This window comes from Syzygium oleosum, unplaced genomic scaffold (assembly GCF_021117445.2).
Source record: "Syzygium oleosum isolate NSW1041296 unplaced genomic scaffold, Sole_v2.1 Sole_v2.11, whole genome shotgun sequence".
Lineage (NCBI taxonomy): Eukaryota > Viridiplantae > Streptophyta > Magnoliopsida > Myrtales > Myrtaceae > Syzygium > Syzygium oleosum.
In genome coordinates, this window is record NW_026607495.1 from 7,611,964 (window position 1) to 7,639,668 (window position 27,705).

Sequence of the window (27,705 nt, forward strand, 5' to 3'; positions counted from 1 at the left end):
GTGGAACACATTATGAACATGAGATAAATTTGGCGGTAACGCGAGACGATAAGCCAAGGTGCCTATTCTCTCTTAGACTTCGAATGGGCCCACGTACCTCGGGCTCAATTTTCCTTTCTTACCAAATCGTGACAATCCTCTCATCGGCGACACCTTGAGGAATACGTGGTCCCCTACTCGAAACTCCAAAGGCCTACGTCTCTGGTCCGCATAATTCTTTTGACGGTTCTGAGCGGTCTTAAGCCTGTCCCGAATTACCTTAACTATTTCGATTGACTGCTGAACCAACTCGGGACCCGTGATGCTCCTCTCACCCACTTCATCCCAACAAACCGGTGTTCTGCAAACCCTGCCATACAATGCCCCAAACGGTGCCATTCTAATACTCTGCTGATAGCTATTGTTATAGGCAAGCTCAACCAAGGCAATTATTCTTTCCAACTTTTCCTAAAATCCAATACACGTGCTCGCACCATATCTTCCAAAGTCTGAATCGTCCTCTCAGACTCGCCATCCGTTTACGGATGATAGGCCGTGCTAAACTGTAATCTCGTTCCTAATGCCGTACGAAGATTTTTCCAAAAAGCGGCGGTAAACTTAGGATCACGGTCCGAGGTGATCGTTACTAGTACTCCATGGAGACGGATTATGTATCGCACATACAAATTGGCATACCTTTCCGAGGCAAAATCCTTTCGCACTAGTAGGAAATGTGTTGACTTTGTCAACCAATCCACTATCACCCAAATCGAATCATGGCCCCTCTGGCTCCTCGGTAATCCCATGACGAAGTTCATCGTGATATGTTCCCATTTCCACTCGGGGATTTCCAATGGCTGCAACATTCCACCCGGCTTGCAATGTTGTGCCTTCACTTGTTGGCATGTGAAACACTTAGTCACATGCTTGGCCACGTTCACTTTCACGCCGTTCCACCAATAATGCTGCTGTAAATTCTGATACATTTTTGTACTCCCCGGGTGAATACTATACGTACTACGGTGTGCTTCAAACAAAATCTCTTCCTTCAGTTCTGTATCACTTGGCACATATAACCATCCACGGAACTTTAGAATCCCATCCTCGGATACCTGAAAATCCGATTTCCTTTTTGTGGCATTCATACATCAAAATCTTCTGAATCTCCGGGTCCGTAGATTGTAAAGCCTTAATTTTAGTCTGAATTTTCGGTTCAATCCTCAATGCTGCAAGTAGACTTGAAAACATGGCTCACTTCAAACTTAAACTCTAAATCCCGGACTCCCTCCAACAAGGTCCATTCTTTGACCATCATATGCGCGATGCTCGATTTCCAACTCAGTGCATCCGCTACCTTATTAGCCTTTCCGGGGTGATATAAAATATCGCAGTCGTAGTCCTTAAGGAGTTCCATCCAACGGCGCTGTCTCATGTTTAATTCCTTTTGAGAAAACAAGTACCTTAGACTTTGATGGTCCGTATAAATCTGAAATTTCTCCCCACACAGGTAGTGTCTCCAAATCTTAAGAGCGAAAATAATCGCAGCTAACTTCAAGTCATGCGTCGGATAATTCTGCTCATGTGGCCTCAATTGCCGCGATGCGTATGCCACTACTTTCCCGTATTACATTAACACGCATCCCAATCTCCTTAACGACGCGTCACTGTAAATCTCATATCCTCATGAACCTGACGGGATCGTTAACACTGGCGCGGTCGTCAACCTCTGTTTTAATTCTTGGAAACTCCTTTCGTACTTATCCGTCCATTCAAACCTCATCTCCTTCTTCAGTAACCGCGTCAATGGCATCGCTAATACCGAAATTTTTTTTCCACGAAGCGTCTGTAATACCCTGCTAAACCCAAAAAGCTCCGAACCTCGGTTACGGTTGTCGGCCTTGGCCAATTCACGACGGCTTCAATTTTCGCCGGGTCCACTGCAATTCCCTCTTCGGATACCACATATCCTAAGAATGCCACTCGATGAAGCCAGAATTCACACTTGCTGAACTTAGCGTAGAGTGCATGTTCCCTTAGGGTCCGTAGAACCTTTTCCAAATGTACCTCATGTTCGACGGAACTCTTCGAATACACCATAATATCATCTATAAACACGATCACAAACTGATCCAAAAATTCCTTGAATACCCGATTCATTAAATCCATAAAGGCTATAGGGGCGTTCTTCAGTCCAAACGGCATCACTGTAAACTCATAGTGTCCATACCTCGTCCTAAATGCCGACTTCGGCACGTCCTCCTTCTTGATCCTCAATTGATGATAGCCAGTCCTTAGATCGATCTTAGAAAACACTGACGCCCCTTGCAACTGGTCAAATAGGTCATCAATCCTTAGCAACGGGTACTTATTCTTAATGGTCACCTGATTCAGTTGTCTGTAGTCAATGCACAATCTCAATGATCCATCTTTTTTCCTTACGAATAATACTGGCACTCCCCATGAAGACGCTCTAGGACGAATGAAGCCTTTATCCAATAACTCTTGCATTTGGACTTTTAATTCTTTCAATTTCGACAGTGACATCCTATAGGGTGCTTTCGAGATTGGTTCCGTCCCTGGGGGCTAACTCAATTGCGAACTCCACTTCTCTATCAGGTGGCAATCCCGGCAATTCCTGAGGAAAGACATCGGGAAAATTACACACCTCGGCTATGTCCTTTAGCCTTGATTCCTCAACCAACTAATCAGCCACAAATTAATTATCTTTTTACACCTCAAAGACAAAGCTCAATCCATCCAAATTTCAATCCAACAGTCTCTCAAAAACAACTCACATCGGTTCTTTACAAAATCTGAAATCCCTAAGCAACACTCATCCATCCCAACTCATCCAAGAATATCGTCAGTAATTTAGGAATCCTTAAGTCGATTGCACCTACCCACTATAAGCAGTTATACGTCGTACATGACCATTAGAGTTACAACTTCAAAATCATCGCCTATTGTACCCAATATCAACACGTAACGCCTTTAGACTTTCGCGGCACATCCTTTGATTCCTTCCCCACCACAACGTACATCTTTCCTTACGTCCATAGTCAATTTTGATTAATCTGCAGGGTAGCTCTCGCTTAATGTCCTACCTGCGGTCGCTGCGATTGCATTAGTGACCTAACCTGTCGGTTCAACAATTTCTCACTTGGTGACCTTACTATCCACATCCACAACATGCTCCACTTCTACCTTGGCAATGGCCATTCCTATGCCTCTTTCCGTAAGACCGACATGCGGCGTTGGAGTAGTAGTTTGACTTTCCAAAGTTCTTTCTTACTAGAGGGACAAATCTTTGTTTCTCTGTCATAGGCTTCTTTCCAAAGTTCCTATTATCCCTAGCCGTCGTGTACCGCGATCCATATACGGTAACCCTCTCATTCATATCCCTTTCAACCGTTTGGGCCTCGTCATACAGCTCATTACAATCCCTTAAGTTCATTAGCATCAACTGACTGCGAATATTCGGTTTCAGTCCATCCTGGAACCTCTTTGTCCTATTCACATGATCATTGACTATCCTTGGTACGTACTTAGACAACCTTACCAACTCGGCCTCGTACTGATCAACTGACATTCAATTTTAGCGAAGCCGAAGAAACTCTGTCATTTTCTGTTCTCGTGCACTCTCTGAAAGTACCTTCCATTGAAGGCCTCGATAACGACACCCTAGCTTGGAATTATGTCCTCTGAAATATCCTACTTCGGGGGCCCTTTTACTAATCCTTTGCATTTCCTTAGAGTTGATATATAGCCAGGGTCACTTTCTCCTCATCAGTGCACCCGAATACCTCAAAAGCCTTTTTCTAAGTCCTCTGTCCAAAGTAATGTAGCCTCAGGGTCACCTCTTCCCATCGAACCTTGCAAGTTTAAATTTCAAAAATTTTCCAACCAACTAACGCATCTGTTTGACTGCATTAACTTACCCTTGACCTTGATTCCCAACATTTCCATTATATCTATGATTCTTGTTATTTCCATTGACGACGACAATAGTGGCCTCAACATCAGTAGCAACAATAGCATTTCGCTCCTCAGTTTGCCTTCCCATTAAAATTCTAACTTCCTCGAGTGCCCTCAAAATCTCATCCCATCTGGGATCCCCCATAACTCCAACTTGCGGACCTACACGACCTCGACCTCTTCCTCGGCTACTCATACTCACAAGGTTCACACTACTCACTTACCTGCTATAATTCCCCTCGGGAATTAAAGACCTAGGCCAATTATACCAGTCTAAAGTCCTAGGCAGTGAATCACAACAATTCACTAAGCAGGCAGTCAATCACAACACCACTCAATAACAAAGAACAGTGATCGTGCACTAACCTCAAGTCCTGACGCACCTACATTTCACGTATTAGTGCATAATATCACTCAGTAATCACAACCAAGCAGTCTGGGTAACGCATGGCCAACAAATCTCCCTAACTGGCTACCCCAAATTCATCGCTCCTTATCACTCCAAGCTTCAACCATCTTGGTTTGAGCTGACCTTGCTCTGATACCAAATCAACCAGGATGTCACGCCCCGCACCCTACGAGCGCGCGATCATCCCTCGATGGTCGATCATTGAATGCGACGTCCCAGACACGTCGCCGACCCAACCCAAACATCAGAGATTAGGCACGCGCGGAAACAAATAGAAACAACCCGGACAATTAATAATGACACGGGGTAACAATAGCACGAAACAATAATTGTAATTCCTACACTTGGCAGATACATACGACGTCCACAAAAAGACAATCCCCAAGCTAGGCCACAACAACAAAATCACATTCCTCAAAAGGGGCAATGGTTCGCAAACTTAACTCCTCTACAAAGGGGGGGACTCAAAATACCGAGTACTTGACCCGTCCTCGATCTCCGAGATACCCTTGCAGCGTCTCCAGTCACTCATGGTCGCGGATTTGAAATGGTTATATAATAACCATGAGAACGAGTCTCAATAAGCAACCCCCTATACCCCACGTAGGCCAATGCGTACCCAGACAAGTCGTACATGCAATCTACCCTATAACATATAAAATTCGCATCATTGTACTTACCTTGCCCTCGAATCACGAGCCAACCCTGCATATTAGTCCAAACATGACAATGCAAGAATAGTTCACCACCATATCACAATCACCCGGCACACACATTCCCACTCGCATTCAACCAATCCAACCAAGCAACCACACGTACATTTAACCAATCCAATCAATCACATCGCACACACGTGTCCAACCAACTTTCCTCTCACGGACCACCGTCAACACGTCTCAAGTCCGGTCTCATAGGCACACAAGCCACACAATTCGATCAATTTCAATGGCCGCCGTCAACACGTCCCAAGCCATACCATTCAATCAATTCCAGTGGCCGTCGTCAACACGTCCCAAGCCACACTTTCCTTTCACGGACCGCCGTCAACACGTCCCAAGTCCGCAGCCCTCCGATCAATCTGGACTCAAATTCCAATGACCGACGTAAACACGTCCCGGTCCAACACGCCTTCAACGGGCCATCGTCAACACGTCTCAAGGCCGCATCCATTTGGCACATCGGCCATTCATGCCTTCACACGGACCGCCGTCCACACGTCCCAAGTCCGTAGCCCTCCGATCAATCCGGGCTTAGAATCGACAAGCAAGCACATGCCATTCAATTAAATCAATTTCACGCCAATTGCATCAAACAACCCATAATCACCACTCAGTCCAATTCACAATTCGCCACCTCAATCCACAAACCCGACATTCAAGTCGGCCAGCACAATTACCCAAATCAAGCACATCATTTAATCCAATTCAAATAGCGTAATTGTAACATAATATAATTAAATTAAAACACGCCCTAGCCGTTCTAAACTCGAGACAAGTCAATAAAGTACCCAAAATACTAGGTAGGGTTTAGGAAGTCACTTACCTAAGTTTGGCCCCGGAAAAGTCGGCTTGGGCCTAAAATGGCCCGGGTGAACAGTGCCGAACTAGGCACACGCGCGGGCACGGGTGCGGCGACGAGCGCGGGCACGGGCACGGGCGCGGACGCAGGCGCGAGTAACGTGCACGGGCGCGGCACGGGCGCGGGCGCGAGCAAGGGGCACGGGCGCACGGCTTGGTCGCGTGGGCGACAAGCCGGCCACGGCCTGGGTTGGCTGGCCGGGCGGCGACCAGCGGCGGCAGCAACGTGGCGGCGACAGTGGCGCGGCGGCTGCGAGTTGAAGAGGGAGAGGTCAGCCGGGGGTGAGGGTAAGGGGAGAGAGAGAGAGAGAGAGAGAGAGAGAGAGAGAGAGAGAGAGAGAGAGAGAGATCGGGGCTGAGGGAGAGGGCGTGAACCCCGGCGGCGACTGGCCGCGCGGCGGTGGCCCAGGCCGGGGCGGCGGTCTTTGGGCGAGTGGCCGGATGGGGCTGGCCGGCGGCTCGGCGGGCTCGGCTACGGCGAGTGAAAGTGGCGAAATTCTTGCTTGCGCGGCGGAGGGAAGAGGGACTCGTCGGCCGAGGCGGTGATGGCCGGGCCGACGGCGCGGCGGCGCGGCGAGCAGCCGCGAGGAGGACAACGGCGTCGGCGGGCTGGTGGAGCGGCGTCGGGCGGAGGCGGAGGAGCTGCGGAGACGAACGGAAGTCGGGGGAGAGAGGGGTGCGACCAGGTGACGGGGGCGGCCAACGGGACTGCAGGCAGCTGGCGAGCGGCGGTGCAGCTCGGTCGGGCTACGGTGGCGCGAGGCGGACGGCGGGGGCGGTCGGCGGCGACTGGTTGGGCGGGCAGAACAGAGGCAGAACCAGTCGGAGCCAAGGAGGAAGAAGGGAAGAAGAAGAAAGAAGAAAGAGAAAAAGAAAGAAAAGAGGAAAAAGAAGGAGGGAGAGAGAGAGGGAGAAAAAAAAGCTAATTTTTGTCTTCGAGCGCGATCCAACGGACACGGTTCAAACTAAAAATCGATTTAACGATCACGATTCAAATTCGGAAAAAGATCTAACAGTCCACGAAAAATCCCAAATAATAATATAGGACAAAGGGCCAAAATAAAATAACTCAAAACACACTACGAGGGAGGTCTACTAGTCCAAATTCGCACCCGGTCAAAATTTCACTTTCTCACTATTCCTGATAATCTCGACGCTGGCCACAATAATATCGACACGGTCCAATTTATGTCGTCCCGAAACTCCCGAAAAGCGACTGCCAAGTTTGGGGTCTAAATAACGGCCAAATTCGATCGAGTGCGATTCTAGTGAAATCTCTAATTTAAAAATAATAACCCAGGAGTGATCAGTTCCGGGCGAGATTTTGTTATAAGCGCACTGACGAATTACACGTTTTATAAATCCCAAAAATGGGCCGAAATTCGGAATGTCACACCCTTGTCATAAATTTCTCAAAGATTTAAAATTAGTTATAATTTTTTCATACTACCATAAATTTGATTCATATACAAAAAAAACCCAAATCACTTTTTTGTTTGTTTCGTGTATCGAATGTGCATGTTCATGTTTGTGTGTGTTTTATTGGTTGGAGTGTTAAGTAAGGTCAACAAAAATATTTAATTAAAATTAAAATCTCCCCATTATGTTAATATGACCAAGCTATAATGTTCAAAATCTCATGACGATAATATTCGAAATCTGATTCGTGTGGATATCGGTGATCTGATTTGGCTTCTACGTCAATCCACCAACACCTTCTTTATAAAACCCTACAAGTCCCTCAAAATTCATTCAAGGCGGGGAGATGGAGTATGTTGTCGAGGATTCTTTATCATAATTTGTTGGGATAATGACACAAACAGTCCCTGAACTTTGACTCAATGTGCAATTTGATCCCTGAACTTTTAATTTGTTCAATGTAGTCCCTGAACTTTAACCTAATATTCAATTTGGTCCATGAACTTTTAATTTGTTCAATGTAGTCCCTGAATTTTTAATATGTGTTCAATTTAGTCCTTGAACTATATGAAAATGTTCAATATAGTCCCTGCACTTGAATTAATGGAAGGACTACATTGAATATTTTCAAATAGTTCAGGGACTAAATTGAACACATATTAAAAGTTCAGGGACCACATTGAACAAATTAAAAGTTCAAGGACCAAATTGAACATTAGGTTAAAGTTCAGGGACCAAATTGCACATTGAGTCAAAGTTCAGGGACTGTTAGTGTCATTTTCCCTAATTTGTTTTGTAAAGGGAAGTCACAATTTTCAACAAATTAATACTTTGTTTTGTCGAGGATTCTTTATCATAACAATGTTTTTTTACTTTAGTTTGATAAAATGAACTCATTCAATAAGAAAAGACTAGTTCTATGACAAAGTGGTCCGAAAGAAATAAACTTGTTCGTGCCATATTCCCAGAAAGTTCATTATGTCAAGAACTCCACATTAGTGTTAGCAACGGTAAAAGGTGGAAGTACACGATCGAACAAATTGTGAACTCATCCACTGTTACCGTGCCATGTAGGATGGCCGACGTCTACATCAGCGATTTCCGGCCAAAATTAGGCGAATGGACTCAATTGGCAAAACGTGAAAATGTTTAGAATTTAATTGGCACAATTAAAATGTTTAAGACTGAATTGACAAAAGTACAATAAGTCTATGACTTTTTTTGTCAATTTTCCCTATTTTAAACTAGACATTAACCCGCATGTCATGGCATTAGAGATATCTGTATAAATTAGAAGGGAAAATGCTAATTAATCAAGAGTTTATAATCTTGCATTACCAGCGAGTAACTTTTTTATTATGACAAAGGGAAACAGAACTACAATTCTTTGCTTGAAAAGTTCACAATCTATCAATGGACAAACGCGTAATTTGACAACTCTGAACAAGTGCGTAATTTGATAACTATATTTTATCCCTCGTGTATTTCAAGTTCAAATTTTGAATTTTGTCTATCTTATAAACAGCTTTACAAAGAGAATTCAAATTTTCCAACACTCCTTTCTTCCCACATATATGTGTACAAGTTTCTTCATATTGTGTGAATAACTTCCTTCCGTTAATTAATAATTCAAATATTTCATAGTAAGGTCGTTTTGCAAATTCTTTTAAGTTTCAGTCTTTTGCAAACGCGTAGCCTGTATGCACCTTAGCTAGTAACAATAGATAAATAGAAGAAATCCCTTGTGCAAAATTCTTTTAAGTTTCAATCTTTTGCAAACACGCAGCCTGTATGCGCCTTAGCTAGTAAAAACAGATAAATAGAAGAAATTCCTTGATGCACAATTTCATCTAAAATTGCCCATATGCGCAACAAGAAAACATAAATTGCACTAAATGGAAATCCATTAGGATTCTAAATTAGTTATGTTATGGTGAAGGAAATACAAAAGATATGAAACGATATTAAAAGTAAGTTTTTAAAGGCTCCTAGAAAGCAATCATATATTCAATTTTTGTTTCAAAAAACTATTTAAAGAAACAAAGTGTTATATATAGATATATGCATATATTACAGGTTATAGATGCTTCTGCACAATATACTGAGTGTTTTTTCCCCTCAAATCACCAATGTGAATCAATTTGGATTCACATAATGATTATACACCGTCTTTATAATTATAGAAAAACATACATCGCTTTCTTTTCTATTGGTTTTTTGCTTGATTTTGGAGGAGGCATATAATCTACCTAAGATTGTTTGTTTTAATTGTGTGTAATAATGCTAACAAAAGTATTTAATGAAAATTAAAATCTCCCCTTATGTTTCTATGACCAAGCTATAATGTTCAAAACCTCATGACAATGATATTCGAAATCTGATTTATGTGGATTTGGCTGATCTGATTTGGCTTCCATGTTAATCCACCAACACCTTCTTCTTGATAAAACCCTCCTAAGTCCCTCAAAATCCATTCAGGGCGGGGAGACGGCGTCGTCTTATGTTTTTGTGCATATGCAAGTACGTAAAAGCTTATGCTTGATGGTAAATCGTATGTCTGAATTTTAGACTCAGTAAGTTGAGCGCCCGGACCTTATTTGGCCTTTCGATGTTTTGTTTTGTTCCATGAGCATCGAATGAATGCTTGAGCAGTATTTGATCAAGCAGTGACCGAGGTGATTCCTCAATTGTGGAAAAAGTTATTCCTCTTATATCAGACATATATGGATCTCAACAGCTAAGTTCATGAGAAATGAGTGGTTTTTCGTATTAAAGCTTTTATTCTTGGTAGAAAATGAAAGTAAAGCAATGGTCATATCCTGTTCTGCTGCTTGGCTCATAACTCAAGTTGTTTTCAGGTTCTATCAGCTGCGGAGGGACACCTATCATCAAGATGGTGCAATATCATAGTATATACTTCAGTTTGTAAACGCGACCTTCTAGGGATGGCGTACTTGCTGCAGAGTTCTCCACTCCTGGAAAGGCTAGTCATATGCCATCCAAAATTCAATAAATTTTCTGTATTAATCCATCTTTAATTCTGAACGGAGTTACATATATGCTTTCGGCAGTCAGCCTCATATCATCTACTTTCGGGCTTTTGCCATTGAGCTGCTGAAGTACAATCAAATCTCTTGTTGCCATTTATGTTTTACACACGTTTGCATTTACTTACATAAACGAATTGGTGTGTGAAGAAGATAGGATGCTTTGGAGCTACATGGTAAAAAGCTAATTGTTCTGTAGCAAAGGATGTGATAATTGATTCATTTGGGTCCGTGAGAACTTTTAATGTGTTATACCAGATCAGACATGCTTCTTTGTTTTTCATTTTTTTGTACTTAATGTCACTGCTAAGTTATTGCTTCTCCTAACTAGCTCTGGAAGAGCTACTATTGATGCCTGTTTTTTCAGTTCAAGAACCAGGATTTTCCGGAGCTCTCCGACTTTGTTGAAAAGCAATTCTGGCGCTCACAGAAGGAGGTCTATTGTGTGGCAAATCATCTTAAAAGGGTTGAAATTGTTGGGTTCGAATTTGACGATAAGAAATCAAAACTTTTGCTTGCCTTGGCCAAGTTTCTTCTCAAGGAGGCGGTTGGATTGGAGAAGATGATAATCGACGCCGAATTAAGGAAGTTGCGTCGAGGAGTACCCGTTGCCCCTCATGATCTGATTCAGCTGCAAGAAGGCTGTCGGAGAGTTTCCAGAAAAGCTCGAGTTATAGTCAATTATCGTTTCAATGGACTCCCTTATGAGTCATGCAAGCATAAGCAAAATCACAAGCACTGGTATAGAAATAAAATGGCAAATGTACACTACAAGTGCCATAACTTATGTACGGCGATCACTTTGGTGCCATAACTTTTTTTCGGATTACTTTGGTGCAAAGTCGGAGGAAAATCGATCACTTTAGTGTCAATTTGGCCGGAAATCCGACGTGGCATTTTTTATTAATTTTTGACGCCGACGTGGCTCACCGGAGGCTGAGTCAGCGTGTACAGTCAGCATTTTTTATTTTAAATAATTTTTTCCAGTGTGTACAGTCAGCTTTTTTAATTTTAAATAATTTTTTTCCTTTTTCTTTTCTTTTTTTTTTCTTTTCTCCCCTCGCCGGCCGGTTGTCAATGGCCGGCCGGCCACCGGCGAAGCCTGGGAAGGGCTGGGTGAGGGCGGCCTTGCCCATGGCCGGCGAGGGGCGGCCTCGCTAGATCTGGGCGAGGCGACCCTCGCCGGCGACAGGCGAGGCCGCCCCTCGCCGGATCTGGCGAGGGCGACCTCGCCGGCGCCGGGTGAGGGTCGCCCATGCCCGACTCAGCGAGGGCAACCTCGCCCGCCTGTGCAAGGGCTTCCTCGCCCGACGCCGGCGAGGGCTTCCTCGCCCGATGCCGCCGAGGATCGCCTCGATGCCGCCGAGGGTCACCCGACGCCAGATCCGGCGAGGGCGACCCTCGCCGGCGTCGGGCGACCCTCGCCGGCGTCGGGCGACCCTCGCCGGCGTCGGGCGAGGGCAGCCCTCGCCTAGGCAGGCGAGGGTCGCCCTCGCTTGAGTCGGGCGTGGGCGACCCTCGCTCGCCCAGGTGAAGGCTTCCCTCGCCCGACGCCGGCAATGGTCGCCCTCGCCAGATCCGGCGAGGGCATCCCTCGCCTGTCGCCGGCGAGGGTCGCCTCGCCCAGATCTGGCGAGGCCGCCCCTCGCCGGCCATGGGCAAGGCCGCCCGCGCCCAGCCCTTCCCGGGCTTCGCTGGTGGCCGGGCCGGCCACTGGCAACTGACCGGCGAGGGGAGAAAAGAAAAAAAAGAAAGAAAAGAAAAAGGAAAAAAATTATTTAAAATTAAAAATGCTAATTGTACACGCTGGAAAAAAATATTTAAAATAAAAAATGCTGACTGTACACGCTGACTCAGCCTCCGGCGAGCCACGTCGGCGTAAAAAATTAATAAAAAATGCCACGTCGGATTTCCGGCCAAATTGGCAGTAAAGTGAACGATTTTCCTCCGACTTGGCACCAAAGTGATCCGAAAAAAAGTTATGGCACCAAAGTGATCGCCGTATACAAGTTATGGCACTTCTGGTGTACTTTTGCCGAAATAAAATTGCTCGTCTCTTTTTGTGCAACTTTTAACAGTGTGCGAATAAGTTGGATTTAGAAATGCTTTGATGTCGCTTCATTTTGAGTATTTCAAGTTTGAGATTTCCTTTGGATCGAGCTTCTCTGATTTTCATTAGCAATTTTTCCTTTGAAATCCTTAATTTCCCAAAAAAATTCGAGTTATGTATTATTCAATCATGCAAATGGCTTAATGTTAACTAGATGGCAAGACCACTGTGTTTGCTCATTAGGTTGTGAAAGTGGTTTACTTGTCCTTCAAGGAGGGGTTCAACTTTCCCTTCTTGGGTAAAGCCGGAGTTCGTATGTGAATGTCATGATGTAGCCTATATGATCATTAACCGTGATGCCATTGGTTCATATAGATTATAGACCAAGTCTATTTAATGTATGCTAGTATGTATTGGGCCCGAATGCATCTATTTATATTATATGACAATTGATCTTGCCATGAAAGGCATATGCAAATCTCTCCACTTTATAAAAAGACTGCAAAGGAAGATTTCAATCTCAAACTTTTACCATTAAATATCATAAAATATCCTTTGGCGCATTAGAATCTCATAATCCTGAACATAAGGTAAAATCTTAACCTATTGTATATAATAGAGGCCGGAGCTAAGAGAATGCTTGCTCCTGTGCTCTTCACATGGCACCTCATTTTTCCCCTACGATTGCCACATGGCAGGACACAAGAGATAGTTTTGCCATGTGGCTCAAATTCGACCAATAAGCTTTTAGCTTATTCATTTATCATCTCTTACCTTTTATCTTTAATTTAAATTTCAGAAAGTTGATAAAGCAAAAGTATATCGAAAATTTGTTTTGTCTTGAGTTTAAAATCAGAAAATGGATAAATTAGTGAAAGTGTCTTTAAATATAAATGAGATAATTTTTTTAATTCAACAAACTCTCTTTAACCAAGAAAAAAATAAGATAGAATAAAACTAAAATTAAGATATATCTTCTCTCCTAAATTTATTTGCTTCTTCAAACTCTCTTTCTCCCCACAAATATTTTAATTCCTTTTGTCTTTTTTTTTTCAACATGCATAAGAGTGTGCTCTTTTCCTGTTATCTCCCCATAGTATAAAGCATATCAAAGGCCGTTTCCATGACAAACTCTTTTAACTAAATTCCATGAAAACCCATGTACGTTATAAAGATAAATCACAATCGCTCTATACCGAATGAAGTCCAAATCGCCATCCAAATGTAAAATACGATTAAGACAAGAAAACTCCTTCATTCTCTAATATTTAAAAATTAAAATGTGAATTCTTTTGTCATAGAATAATTTAATATTATTTTTGTAAATTGACCAAATCATCATATAATTACGTTTTTATTTGACACATTTCATTTGTTTTTACATTCTTTTCATGCGCAATATGTGTGCTCTTTCTCTCGTCTAACACAAATTAACATCAAAGCTTTGAAAAGATAGCCTATGAGATTAAATCTTATTAGCCAAGCTTCGAGGAAATACTTATTGCTAGGGCAAGCAGAAATTCACACCGGAACCAAACTCCTTCGTACAATAATCTCTATAGCTTTCCCCTAAATAAAATGATCTAATTTACAAAAGATTGAGATGATCTTGTACATCTATCTTGTATATTTGTTAGCGATTTCTGGCTAAAATTAGACTGATGGAGTCAATTGGCAAAACGCGAAAAGGTTTATGACTCAATTGGCACAATTGAAAGGTTTAAGACTGAATTAGCACAAATGCAATAGGTTAGGACATCTTTGGTAATTTTCCCTTCGACCAATAATCTGGATGGTCTTAATTCAATTGGAACTCAAACCTAACCAAATCAATTCAGTTTGGGAAAAAAACAGAGAACACGCCAAACCAAATAAGGATTTCGGTTTTGACCGAAAAATAAATAGATATTGGTTTGGTTCATCGATTCATTTTGGTCTGAAAAAGATTAAGATCAAATTCGGTTCGATTTGGTTCGTTTTTTTGGACCAAACATTCAATATGGCCCTCCAAATGAAGCAAACCCACAGTTTCGATTTAGTTAGATTCTCGATCATTTGAACCGAATTATGCTCACCTGCACCAAAGAAGTTTGGGACTAATCGTTTAAGAAATATGGTTTTCGCTATTCTAGGCTGGTGAAATTCATGAGCTGCTTCGGTTATCATTTCTTGCGTTCAGGCCATTGTAGTTTAAGTTGTGATGAAGCAGTCCTCTGCTGTTTTTAAGCTCATGAGATGCCATACTTAGATCATGAATTGGTTTTCGCTACAGAATTATCTAGGAGAAGTTACTTACGGTTAAAATTTCTTGGAAGAAAATATCACCAAAGCGCCTACACTACATCTGTTGTAGCACCTATTCACCAAACTTTTTTTTCTGTCACAATAAACTTCAAAATTATACCAATGTGACAAATGTATCCTCCGTTACAGCTCAGTCCAAGATGGTTAGCAAGAAACAAAGCCGTGTGGATTCAACGTGGGTTTAGGCTCTATTCGTTTTATGGAAAACAATTTTCAGGAAAATGTTTTCTGAATTTTCCGGTGCTGGTTTCACAGAAAATAAACTAATTATGGAAAATATTTTCCCTCAATGGAAAAAAAAACCTTAAAAAATGGGGAAAATGTTTTCCTCTTTTTGAAGAGAAGAAATCATTTTCCCTCTTCCTTCTTTCACCATTCATTTTAATTATTTTTATTCTTTTCTTTTCTTTTTTACCTTTGTCTCCGACTGGTTGCCAGCCACGGCGAAGGCTGGCGAGGCTCAAGCTCGCCAGATTGGCGACGAAAGGGCGGCAAGGCTCAAGCCTCATAGATCGGCGATGCTTGAGCGTCACCAGAAGGCGGCAGGTCGACGAGCAAGTGAGTTGCTGCCTTAGTAGCACTGATATCGACACGTGACACACAATACGAGACAACATGCTGACACATCATTTATCAATAAATAGAGAATTTCGACACATTGGGACACGAATATTAAATGTATATTTTTATATATATATATATGATAAATTATCATTTTTATGATTATTTCAATCAAATTAACTTGATTCAAATCCACAAATAAATAAATAATGAAAAATGAGTGTCATACGAGTGTCGGTGTCTGACACGTCCGAACACGTGTCCAACACCAACACAGAGGCCCCTAGAGAGTGTCTGTGCTTCCTAGGCTACTACCTCGCGAGTCGCGATCTGGCGAGCTCGCCATTCGCGAGGCCTCGAGCCTTGCCAGATTTGGCGAGCTCGTCGCCCTCTAGCGACGCTTGAGCTCGCTTGTGGCCAATCGTTGGCCTTCACCGTGGCCGGCAACCGACCAGAGAAGAAGATAAAAAAAAAAGAAAAAAGATAATAAAAAATCGATTTTAAAAAATAAAAAATTATTAAAAGTAGTGCATGGAGGAAAATCTATTCAACACCAAACGGCGGAAAATATTTTCTAGGTCTTTTTCAAGTTTTAATTGAACACCGGAAAATTGTGTCATTTTCTTGGAAAATGGCTTCCTAGAAAACATTTTCCATAAACGTCACATTTTTCGTGAAACAAACAGAGCCTTAGTGAAAATATTTAGCTTAAAATGTTGGTATCTATTGGAACTAAAAATTGGTAATTTGGAAACAATCAAATAAAGGTTACGAAGAAAAAAGATGGTAATATAAAGTAATGGTAAAGTAATCGTATAAAAGTTGGTTAATTACTCAAAATTAATGTCATTAATTTGATATTAGAGATAGTAGTTTGATATAAGAGTACGTACCTCTAAATCGTTGTTAAATTAGTTACACAAATAAACATTTGAAATTTGAAAATAATAAAAAAAATCAGAACAATCAAATAAATTTTGATAAGTTACTCAGATATAAATGGAAATAAAAAAAAAGAGTTTGTACGTCACTCAAATTAGGGTTAACTTTGTCAGTTACTGAAATTATGGTTTGCAATTTGATGTGAGAGCTCGCAACATTAAAGCATGATTAGATACGAAAAATGAAAGTACATAACTTGAAAACAATCACAAAAATAATGATAAGTCCATCCAATAAGATTTGGTATCTCCAAATTATTTGGTAACTCAATTGGGGATGATTGATAAGTCTTTCAAATTCAAATTGGTAATTTGATGCGCGGTTGGGGATATAACTCTAAAACTGCGAATTATGTAATTAAATTTTGGCCAGTTATTACATAAGTCGAAAATTCAGGAATAATCAATAAAAGTTGTTAATTTATCACAACATTATACCAATAAACTTGGTTTTTTATGACAGGTAAATCCTATGTCCATGATTCCAACCATCGTACGTCTATGAATCTTCGAGTGAGATTGTGCATTCCTCTTAGTTCAGTCTACATAGAGAGACCGTGGTTCAAAGGATGATGCGCTTTGTGAAACTTTTGAGCTGTTGGTGCAAGACAAGACTGAGTGCTTGTAATCAACCTTATTAGCTACTTTCTGAGACACATTGTAACTTCATGAAACTATATTAAGCTGAGCTAAAAGTTTTCCAGTTGAACAAATAGAAAGGGAAGTTTATTTCAAATGTCTGCCCCAGGTGTTGCATTCAATCACATCTCCTGTGAATGTTAAGCTAAAACTTGGGTACAAAACGGAGAAAAAGAAGTCACTAGTGTTGATGAAATAATTAGGATTTATGCACACGTTTAGACGGACATCCTTGGGAAGGATATCTAAGAATGACCTTCGCGGTTGGAGAACACTTTGGGTGCGACAGAAGAATCCGGGCCACTTCAAGCTGCGGACATGGATCAACTGCTTGGCACGATTCGGAATTGGTACTATTGATCACTATTTTGTCCAGCCAGAGTGCATTCTGGAGGAGAAACTTTAGCAGGGAAAGAACAGGTTCCCATGCCAGCAGACTGGCACCGCGATCAACGATCTCAACATGCTTGAGATGCATCAAACACTGGTAGATCCTCCACTTTGCAGAATTCCAAAATTCTTCTCCAGCAAAGTCGCGATGGCCTACAGTCTCCACATTGAACTCAATCTGCAGATAGAACATCATGACTAAGGAGGAGACGCACATTTGGAACTAGATGAGACTAATATCGAGGTTTGACAATATAAAATAGCATTTACTACACCAAGAGAAATATAAATCTATTGAGAATCCAAAATGTCAAGTAAAAGGATAGAGGTATAAAAAAGATTTTCAATCACAAGAAGAAAAGAAATGACAGGTTTATACGCGGCCTAACGCTAAAATTCACAATCTATATATGTTCAAGCAAATCTGGTGTTAAATTAACCAAGTGAACTGAGAGGGTTCTAGCAGTTGTGTACCGCAGAATTGGGTGCGCAAGTTGTTTGTAAGAATAACTTCTCCAAGCGCCACGTACTTTCGAGTATTTTCGCTATAGCGGGAACTCCCTCATGGTCTGCTGCACCAAGTAATATCAGATGCCGACATTCTAAGGATGGAAGAAACACTTCTCTCGCCTCCATTAACGACAGCACCTAAGCACATCATCGTGGTGGAAGAAGCAGAAACTGATCGCTTTTACTTTCTTTAAGCACTAAAGAAGATCAAACATAAGACATGCTTGCAATTCCAACGACCTCTCACAATTGCCGACAAACCAAACGAATGAGCAAACAACGACATCAGATTTTAGTCTTATCAAAGTCAATGTAATGCTGGACCCATAAATGCAATAACAGGCTACGATGTGTAAAGTTCTACTATGAAAAGGAAAAAAAGCCTCATCCAGCAAAAATTCCATCGTAGCTCCATAAGATGAGATGTTTCTTTGAAATAACAATATATGAGCATGGTATCATCAAACCAATAAACAATATCACAATTTATCCAGAGCAAATGGCGGACCGTGTAATATATGTCCGCAACTTAAACCAGAAATAACAGGGCTAAAAAAATCGGCTCGCACCTGAAGGCACCAGCTCCCCATCACCAATTTCGTCACATGACGCAGCCTCTTGAGAAGCCCTTGACAAGATTGCCATGAGCCTTCACCTTATCGAGTTCGAAACTTACCATGTCGAAATTTAACTCAGCCTCAATCAAGGAAGATACTTCATCTAGACTGAACTCTCCCCCCTGAGAATTGCCCAATAGGCACAATTTGAGAAGATGAGGAGCCGAAATTTTCAACATCAAACCTAGACCAGGACGAAACTCATGAGACTCAATCACCAACTCTCTAAACCTTTTTGATTCAACCATGATGTGCTTGACGCCCCGGCAACTTTTCAACTCAAGGAACTCTAGAACAGGGCTGCCACTCAAAACTCTCACCATCCCATCATCGTTCAACTCCACATATTCAATGCACAATGTCTTCAGTGAACACCAATTCACAGCGCCAAACGCCGAAAAACAGCATTGGGACACGCGCAAACTCACCAATGTGGTGCAGCGGAACAAGATTTGCGGCAACGCATAAATGTTGTAGCGCCAGTAATGTAATGTTACCGATACCTCTTCGACGTCAAGCCCGATGGCAAACTGGAGCCACCTATCAAGACTTGACTGCATGAAAGCGAGACAAGGAGCATCGAAGAGGAATCTTTTCACCTTAATTGCGGTGCAGCGTAACAGCACTGAGTCGACGAAAGCGATGAAGCTCTTGAGATTCCAGCTACTGCAAGGAGGCAGAGAGAAACTCATATACTGATTAGAGGTCCAAGTGGAACGCCATTTCTTGGACAAGACGCTGGTTTTGATGATGTCTTTTGTGGTCAAGAAGGAGAAGATATGAAAGATTATGTCATCGGGCAATTGGCTGATGTAATCCACTGAATTTCGGGTTTCATCTTGATTGGAAGGAGGTAATTGTGCACGTTTCTGTTGGCGAGGTCGATTGTTGATACTGGCCATGTATGGAGGAGTCTTCAAGATTTTGCCTTTGCCTGCTGACAATGATGAACAGTAAGGTTGACAAGAAACGTGAGAAGATGACTATATAAACTCTGATCAGCACAAAAGGAAAGTAACTAAACCCCAAAAAGTCTTCTGGCTTTTCTTCCAAAAAAAAAAATATTGAAGAGCAAACCACGAGAGAGCTTGTAAAGGATAGAGATCTAAAACCCTAGAGGCAAGCTTGAGGCTACTCAGGGAACGGAGGCGATTGAAGAGCGAGACAGAGAATGGAAAAGCGAGAGAGTGACGAAGTCCACTGAAGTGTGAGAATTTGCAGAGAAAATTGCAGAAGAGGAAAAGGCGAGAGAGAAAATGAGGAAGAGAGAGAGAGATTTGATTAGAGGAGTAGAGGCAGACTTATTTGATTAATGGGCGGGCCAAACCAGGCTGAAGCCAAGGAACAATTATTCTGAGTATTCCGAACCAACTACTGTTGACTTGCTTGAGGCTGATCCACAGCTAAGGAATTAGGAATTGGTTGGCTTTGGCTTTGAAATTGTGGATGCATAACTTGAGATAACATCCAAAATATACAAGTTCTGTTAGTGAATAAAAAATACCGATCAATACATGCATAGCAGCATTATCTGCAAATAGCACAAAAAGATGAAAGGAATGAGGGATAGATGCACCCCGAGGACAACCTTTAGAGCACTATGTAATTACTTCAACTTGAAACTTTCTGAGCAAATGCTCCTAAATGCATAATGGATACGCAAAAACAGACAAAAAATGATTCACTCATTTTCTTTTCAGCAAGTACTAAATAAAAATCTTCGTGAAGTGCATGTACTTGAATTAATCTTGAAATCTTAAAGAAAACAAAATCATAAAAGAGAAAAGTGAATCATCTTTTGCAAGCATGCATCCTCCAATGCCATCAGAGAGACTCACTTTTAACAAAGAAAATTTGAGGGAAAGAAGTAGGAGGAAGTCACAAAAGATGCAAACATATGGCCCTTTCTAGTTAAACTGAAGCTTGCTGCTACAATTTGAAAAACTTGCTCTTCACAAATGCATATCTGATTCTATGAAGAAAAAAAACCGAGATCTATCGGTTTTTAAATCAATAGGTTACAAATGAAACAAAGAAATTCAAATGTGCCACTGCCCATGGTATAAATGTGCATTTGAGGTTACAAATGAGCAAGATTGGAAAAAGAAATTAACTTCAGGGTATTAAATCAAAATTCCCCCAAAAATACCATGTGCCAATGGAGAATTTACCCTATCAATAAGCAGCCCGGCTAGTCGTGGGTATAAAAATGTGTACTATGTAAAGCCCCAGAAAAGGACAATTCCAAGGCCAAATCCTAAAATTTGTTATGCTAATGCGCTCGAGTCCTAAAACTTTCATTTCCTGCATTTAAGTTAAAAAACTTGCAATGTCAGTGCACTTGAGTCATTTCGTTCACTCGTCAATTTTAAGTGGATGGAAGACGCCACATGACTTCTTTTATTATCTTTTAATCCTACGTGGCCGTTAATAAAAAAATGCCATGTAGATTTTGTATCAACTAAAACCTAATAGAGCTAATGGAAGAGCAAAAGTGGACGACTGTTACAAATTTTAAGACTTAAGTGCACAAAATGATCGTTTTAAGACTCAAGTGCTCTATCATAACAATTTTTAGGACTCCTGCTGTATGTCCCACAAAAACTATGTATCAAAAAAAAAAAATAGTACAAGTACATAAATGAAAACGTGTAAGAAGAAATATACATATCTGTAAATATATAAGGGGATAACAAAACCGAAATTCTAATTCCTACATCAATGGTATCAAGTAAGGAATTTAAGTCATACCCGAGTTCTCACAGCTATTCCCAGCAGTTTTAGATGGCAAAGTATTAGATATGCTACTCTGAGACTTTGTCCCCATTGTCAACATCTTCAAAGATATCTTCCTTAAATAATGGGACTAAAAGGCAAAGGAAGCAGAAATCACTAAATCACTTCATAACAGACCAACAAATTAAATAATCAAATTAGAAAGAAAATGAAGCAGATATCAATTTGAAACTATAACTTAAAACTTAAGTACAATATCACAGCACTGAGCAAACCTGATTTCACTGGTGCAAAGCTAAATTTAGATATTTAAACAGTTCCAGTTACTATATAAATGTACGCATCATAGAAATTCTCAACAGACTATAAGAATAAAAGAAAGTTTCTCTAAATTTTTTAAGCACAAGCCTATCCAGTTTGTTTATGCATCCTCTATCCACATAGAAACATGATACGGAATAAGCAAGCACTAGCTCCAGGGCGACTTCATAAAAAGCAATTAAAGATAAGAGCAAAGAGAATGAAACGCACATAGTGGACAGGGACATCATATAATACCTGGCTTGTTGCAGCAAAGTAATGTTGTCCCTCAATCCTCAAGGCAATTTTATTGAGTTCTTGCAAACCCTCTCGACTAGAAACAGGAAGATGTCTCTGCAAAGTCTCCACTCTGCGTATCAAAAGAGATTTGCACTTCAGCTGAAATTATTTCGGGCCAATAATCTTTTTCTCAATGATAATTAAGATTTCATTAAGAAGTACCAAGGGGGTACCACCCCTACAAAATGGATTAAAATAGAAGCCAACCCACATACAAAATAATGCACAAAAGACTGTTTGTAGCATTTCCAACAAACTAGATGTATGAAATTGGACTTTCCTGCTATACCAAAAGTGAAGAGTGTACAAACAATTATCCCTAAAAAATCCCACAAGGATTCAACTTCTTGAAATGCCCTTTTATTCCTCTTTCTCCAAATGAGCCAAAACACAGGGAGAGGAATCATCTTAGTACTCTTTTTCTTTCCGACACACAAACTGAAAGTCCCTCTCCAAGCCCAAAGTTCGTGTCATACTGTGCCTAAGGTCAACCAATTTACTCCTAAAATTGCAAAAATTATAGCCCAAATCTTTCTGGTCCAGCTACAATGTAAAACTTAGTGATTCACGCTCTCTTCTTCAGTCTTGCACAAAATGAACCTATTGGCCAGTTTTTTTACTCTCTTCTAAAGATTATCCGAAGTAAGAATACATCCCCAAGCAGCTTGCCAAGCAAAAAATGAAACCTTTAATGGAACCATGACTTTCCAAATAGATTTCCATGGGAAGAGTGTGCTCTGTTGTAATTGCATCTGAGTAGAAGAGAGATCGGAATAGTAGGATTTGGCAGAAAAAGTTCCAGAGGTACGACAATTCCACCGTAGATACAACAACTCAAAAAAATTTGAGAAGCTTCGAGCTTCTAATCTTGAGCCCTACGTAAGATATTAATTTACCACACCATTTCTCTGTTGTCAATCTTCCAACAATCGGCCACCCTAGCTCTCTTGCTTCTAGCTAGTGCACACACATCCGAGAATAAGTCTTTGAAAGCAGTGTCTCCACACCACATGTCATCACACAACATAGTATGCCTACCATCTCCCTCTCTAATAGAAAGTCTGTTTTTGAAAGCATCCCATCCTTGCCTAATGTGCTTCCGAAGCCCGACTCAATGCTCCTCGACTAGATTTTGTTATCGACTCTGAATCTTCCAAACCAAATTTTGGCAACTAGTACCCTCCTCCAAGGGCTAGTTTTCTCCCCATTAAATCTCCACAATCATTGTCCAAGCAAAGCTTCTATACACAAGAACCAACGACTCCCTCCCCCCCCCAAATTGGCAACTGGTCGTGTTACAATACTCCAATTAACTAAATGAAATCTTGGATTATCATCCCAGTCTCCTCGAAGAAACTTTTTTTGTATGCTCTCAAGTCTTTTTGCCACTGAAATAGGGATTGGAAACAAAGAAATAAAGTAAACCAGAAGATTAGAAAGCGCATGCTTCATCTGCATAAGTCTACATCCCTTGGACAAATAAGCCATCTTCCAACCACTGAAACTCTTCTCAGATCTTTGTATCATCAGATTCCATGCAGCTTTTGCTTTGTAAGTGGATACCAACTGCAACCCCAGGTACTATATAGGTATGCTGGAACCCTTACAACCACAAATCCGAGACGTTTCTTGCAAATTTACATTCTCGCCCACAGGAGTTATTTCACTTTTTTCCCAAATTCACTTTCAGTCCCGAGACAGCCTCAAAAGATAACAGTATGCTTCTCAAGTGTAAAATTTGTTTGATGTCATCCTCCAAGAAAATTATGGCGTCATCCGCGAATGAAAAAGGAAATATGTAATCTTCATTACAAGCATTGTCAACCGTGAAACCATTAATCTAACCTACGTCGGTAGCTTTAATCAGCATCTTGCTCAACACTTTCATAGCCAACACAAACAACAAAAGTGACAGAGGACTGCCTTAAATCTCTAGAACACTTGAAGAGACCGCTTGGACTGCCATTCACCATAACCGAGAAAGTCTCTGAAGAAATGCATTTTCAAATCCATCTACACCATTGGTGACCAATACTCATTCTTCTTTACACATATATTAGAAACTCCCATGATCCCTGATCATAGACCTTCTCCATGTCCAATTTGAGAATAGCATCCAATGTTGGACAAGCTTCCACAAAAGCGTCTTGAAAAGGTCCCACAAGGTGAGGTAGAACCTTTTCAAATGATCAACAAGAACTATGGCTAAAATCTTATAGACGCTACTCACCAAGCTTATAGGTTGAAAATCCTTAACATTCGTCGCACCAGGCTCCTTAGGAATGAGAACTAAGAATGTACATATATATTATCTATAAATTTCCCCCCTACTCTAGAACTCCTTTAGAAGGTCTTTGCTAACAATCTTCAATTCTCCTGAAAAATTTCAACGTAATTCCATTAGGATTTAGTGCCTTATCTCCATTACACTCCAAGACTGCCCTTCTAATCTCCTCTTCCTCGAAAGGTGTTTGCAGCATCTCAGCCATATTGGGATCAAGAGAAGAAGCCTCCATTTCTGGTCTCTCAAAACATCTCTCCCTGTATAAATCAGCATAGAATTCTAGATAACCAAGCATTCATGGCATCCGCATCTTCAACAGCCATCCCAAAAACTTCCAACTTACTGAGGAAGTTAAATCTTCTACGAGCATTGGCCAGCTTTCGAAGGACTTTGTGTTTCTGTCACCCTCATCAAGCCAAATCTCCCAAGAAATATGTCTCCAGGAGGCTTCTTCCATTTGAATCAACAAAGCAAGAGCTTTTTAAATTCCATTCTCCTAAAGCGCTCTTCCTCCATTAAAGTCATCCGGATCTCCTTATCCTCAAGCTCTTCAACTTCTTGAATTGTCTCTTTCATTTTGTCTCCCATATTTCCAATCTTCTCACAACTTCATGTTTCAGAATATATTTCAGCCCCCTGAGCTTCGAAGCAAAAGTGAAGCTGGCCTACCCCCAAAAAGAACTATTCCAGTAATTAATAACTACCTCCTTGAAATCTTCTATTTTGAGCCAAATATTCTCAAACTGGAAAGGAGTGGGGCCCCATTCAATAACTCTCTCCTCTAACACAATTGTATGGTGGTTTGAGGTCACTCGAGGTAACAACTTTTGAATTGAGTTTGGGTGATATCCTCCCATGTTCTCGAAACTGAAAACTGATCAATGTGTGAAAAGCATAGCCTCTCCCCATCCCTGGACCAAGTATACTCCCCACCTACCAACGGCAAGCCAATCAGGCAAAAGGTGTCTAAGATCTGCCGAAATTCCCTCATGCAAGCTATGTCAGTACCAATCCCGTTCCGTTCATGTGGAAACAATACCATGTTGAAGTCTCTCCCAATCACCTAAGGCACTCCCCATTTACTTCTGATATCAGAGAGCCAATCCCCGAAAGAACTCCTAGCGTTACCCTCTCCAGGATCATACATCCCTGTAAACACTGTCTCTTCCCCATTCTCTGCACCACAAAACAGGCACAAGACACTAAATTGACCCGCTAAGCAATCTACTAAGTTGACTAATTTCTCGTTCCACATCACTACAATGGCACCACATGTTTGGAACGCCGGTAATTCTTCCAACTACAGCATCTAATTCCCCATTCGCCTGTTTTACCACGTTCTACAACTGCATGGTAATCCATCCACCATTTCAAGTCCTCAATAGAGAGGTATATCGACAATCTCCTCCGTCTGGTATACTTCGTCAATCTCAACAAGTCCTCCTTTTCGGCCTCTAACACAAGCTCAAAAGATTTTCTTTCCACAAAAACCCCTTTACCCTGTAGGTCTCTCACGACAAAACCAGCCTCAACAATTGCACGCGGCAAAGAAGGTGAGAGGAAAAGTCTTCAACGTCACAGAGAAAGCAAACAGCAATATAAAAGAAAAGGAAAAGGGCCTACGGAGCCAATGGGGCCTTCGTCGATGGCTCACCGGAGTTCATGGTGGTTAATGGAGGTTAGGGAGGTTGCCAGAGATGGAAAACAGACGGGTCAAGAGCTGGAAGAGGGTCAGGAGTTGAGAGTGGGTAAGAAAAGGATGAAACGTCAGAAGAAAAGGTTTGCCAGAGATGGTCACAAAATCCAGTGTATAACAGAGCTGAAATTACATAATCCTAACATAGTCATAAAATCCAATGGATAACAGATAAAAAAATCCAGTGGAATTTGTATATTGTTCAACAAATTACGAATAGCTTTCTCCCAGATGAGAAAGCAAACTGAGAAATGATTCAAAATAACACACATAAGAATTCACAAACCTATAAAATTTTGGCAACACCTAAACCACACGCATTAATAGCATCTCCTCCTATTACAAGTAGTACGGGTGGGAGTTCAAGCGTTGCACCTCAAGGTAGGTGAAGAATAAGTTTCCTGTGGAAAACTTTTGGCCCTTCAACCCCTACAACGACTATAGTGATGCTATTGAATTGGAAAGGGGAAAAAAATTTCAAGATGAATAGAGAATAACACAACCTACAAGCAATAAGACGCCTAAAAATCCTTAGGCTCCGGATAAGTAAGTTTCTGTCAAGAGCATAACAGGCGATCATCCGGTAACTGTTCTCCTGCCAGAAAGCCACGAGGCCTTACCTCTGCAATTATGTTCGTCTACATACTATGGCAAACCCTCCTGGTTGTAAAAAAAAAAAGGAGATAATCCATTACAATTGAGAAAGAAATACAACCATCTTCTTATGCTATATATCATCACCAATGTAACAAGAGCTACCGGCCTACATACCCGCTAAATCTCATATTGAGACTTAACCAAACCATCCAACGAGAAGAAATTACAGCGAAAGCTACCTCAGAATTCATGTTGCGCCTCGACCTAATAACATGACCATATTGTAAAACCATTACTTCTTTAACATACTAAACCCTTAGCAATCGTCCCTAAGCAACGATCCATCATAAACTCCGCATATTCCCTACGAAAACGATAAAACCCAAGCAAAGGAAGGAGCACTCACATCTTGTTGACAATCCTCTCCCGTACTTCGGGCGGCACTTGAGCCCTCCAACCGCCCCCATCAAGCGCAGCTCCAGTGCCCCTGCCTCCTCCGCCGCCACCGGGCGGCATCGGCCTCCAGTTAGCGTTTTCCATCATATCAACTCCTCAAAAACCTCAACACCCAACAAACGCATGGGACTTAACACAAGCAATAAACAACAATCACCACACACCCACCTCAATACAATCGACGCCGGTTCAAGAACCCAAACCCACAAATCCTCCCACGTTTCCCACGAGCCCTCGAAAACCCAGTAAGAACAGTCGATGAATAGCGAAAGAAGAGTGTCGAGCTCACCTTTGGGAGGAGACGGAAGGAATTTTGGCCGAAAGGTGATAGGGGAGAGAGAGACAGGGGTGACCGGTTGCAGGCCTGTGAGGAACCTGCAACTGCTCATGTTTTTGCAACCTAAAACCGGTAATCTACCAACCTTGGGGTACACGTTCTTTGTATTTTGCAACCTAAAACCTAATCCAACAGGTTCTTTTTTTTATTTCATCAAAACGAAAATGAACTTCACAATACTGAACAAACTTGTCATTCATTAAAGAAAATATAAAAGACTAACTTTCCTAATATTATGGTTCAAATAAATATAACTAAAATGACAAGTCATTGCGTGAATCTATACGAGAGGTGAGCAGCTCTATGTTCCGTATAGGTTTCACCCATGATAATAGGTTCCTCATTTTTTGAAATTTGGAACCTACTTTATCAAAGTTCTAGGGTCGGTTCCAAAGCTTACTCAGATTCCACATGTATTATTAATTGAATAATTGTAGTGAATCATGACATTTAATGACCACCATTTACTGCTATGATCAACTAACCACAACTTATATCTAGACACACAAAGAATATAAAATATTAACAAGTCATAAAATGAAAAGCTCGGACTAGTGGTTCTAGATTATACAATCATCATC

The 27,705-nt window shown here is 41.3% G+C and overlaps 1 protein-coding gene and 1 pseudogene across 2 annotated transcripts in view; both read right to left on the bottom strand.

The window, feature by feature from the left end:
• Positions 1-27,117, bottom strand: part of LOC115664242 (mediator of RNA polymerase II transcription subunit 15a) — a 41,189-nt gene extending 14,072 nt beyond the window's left edge. The window contains exon 1 of one of the 2 annotated variants that reach the window (XR_008817534.1): positions 27,077-27,117. The gene's annotated coding sequence lies outside the window, so the exon portion shown is untranslated. The remainder of the gene's footprint in view (positions 1-27,076) is intronic. The other variant, XR_008817533.1, reaches the window with a different exon arrangement.
• Positions 17,121-26,885, bottom strand: LOC130139287 (putative F-box/LRR-repeat protein At3g18150; annotated as a pseudogene).
• Positions 27,118-27,705: the final 588 nt, after the last annotated feature.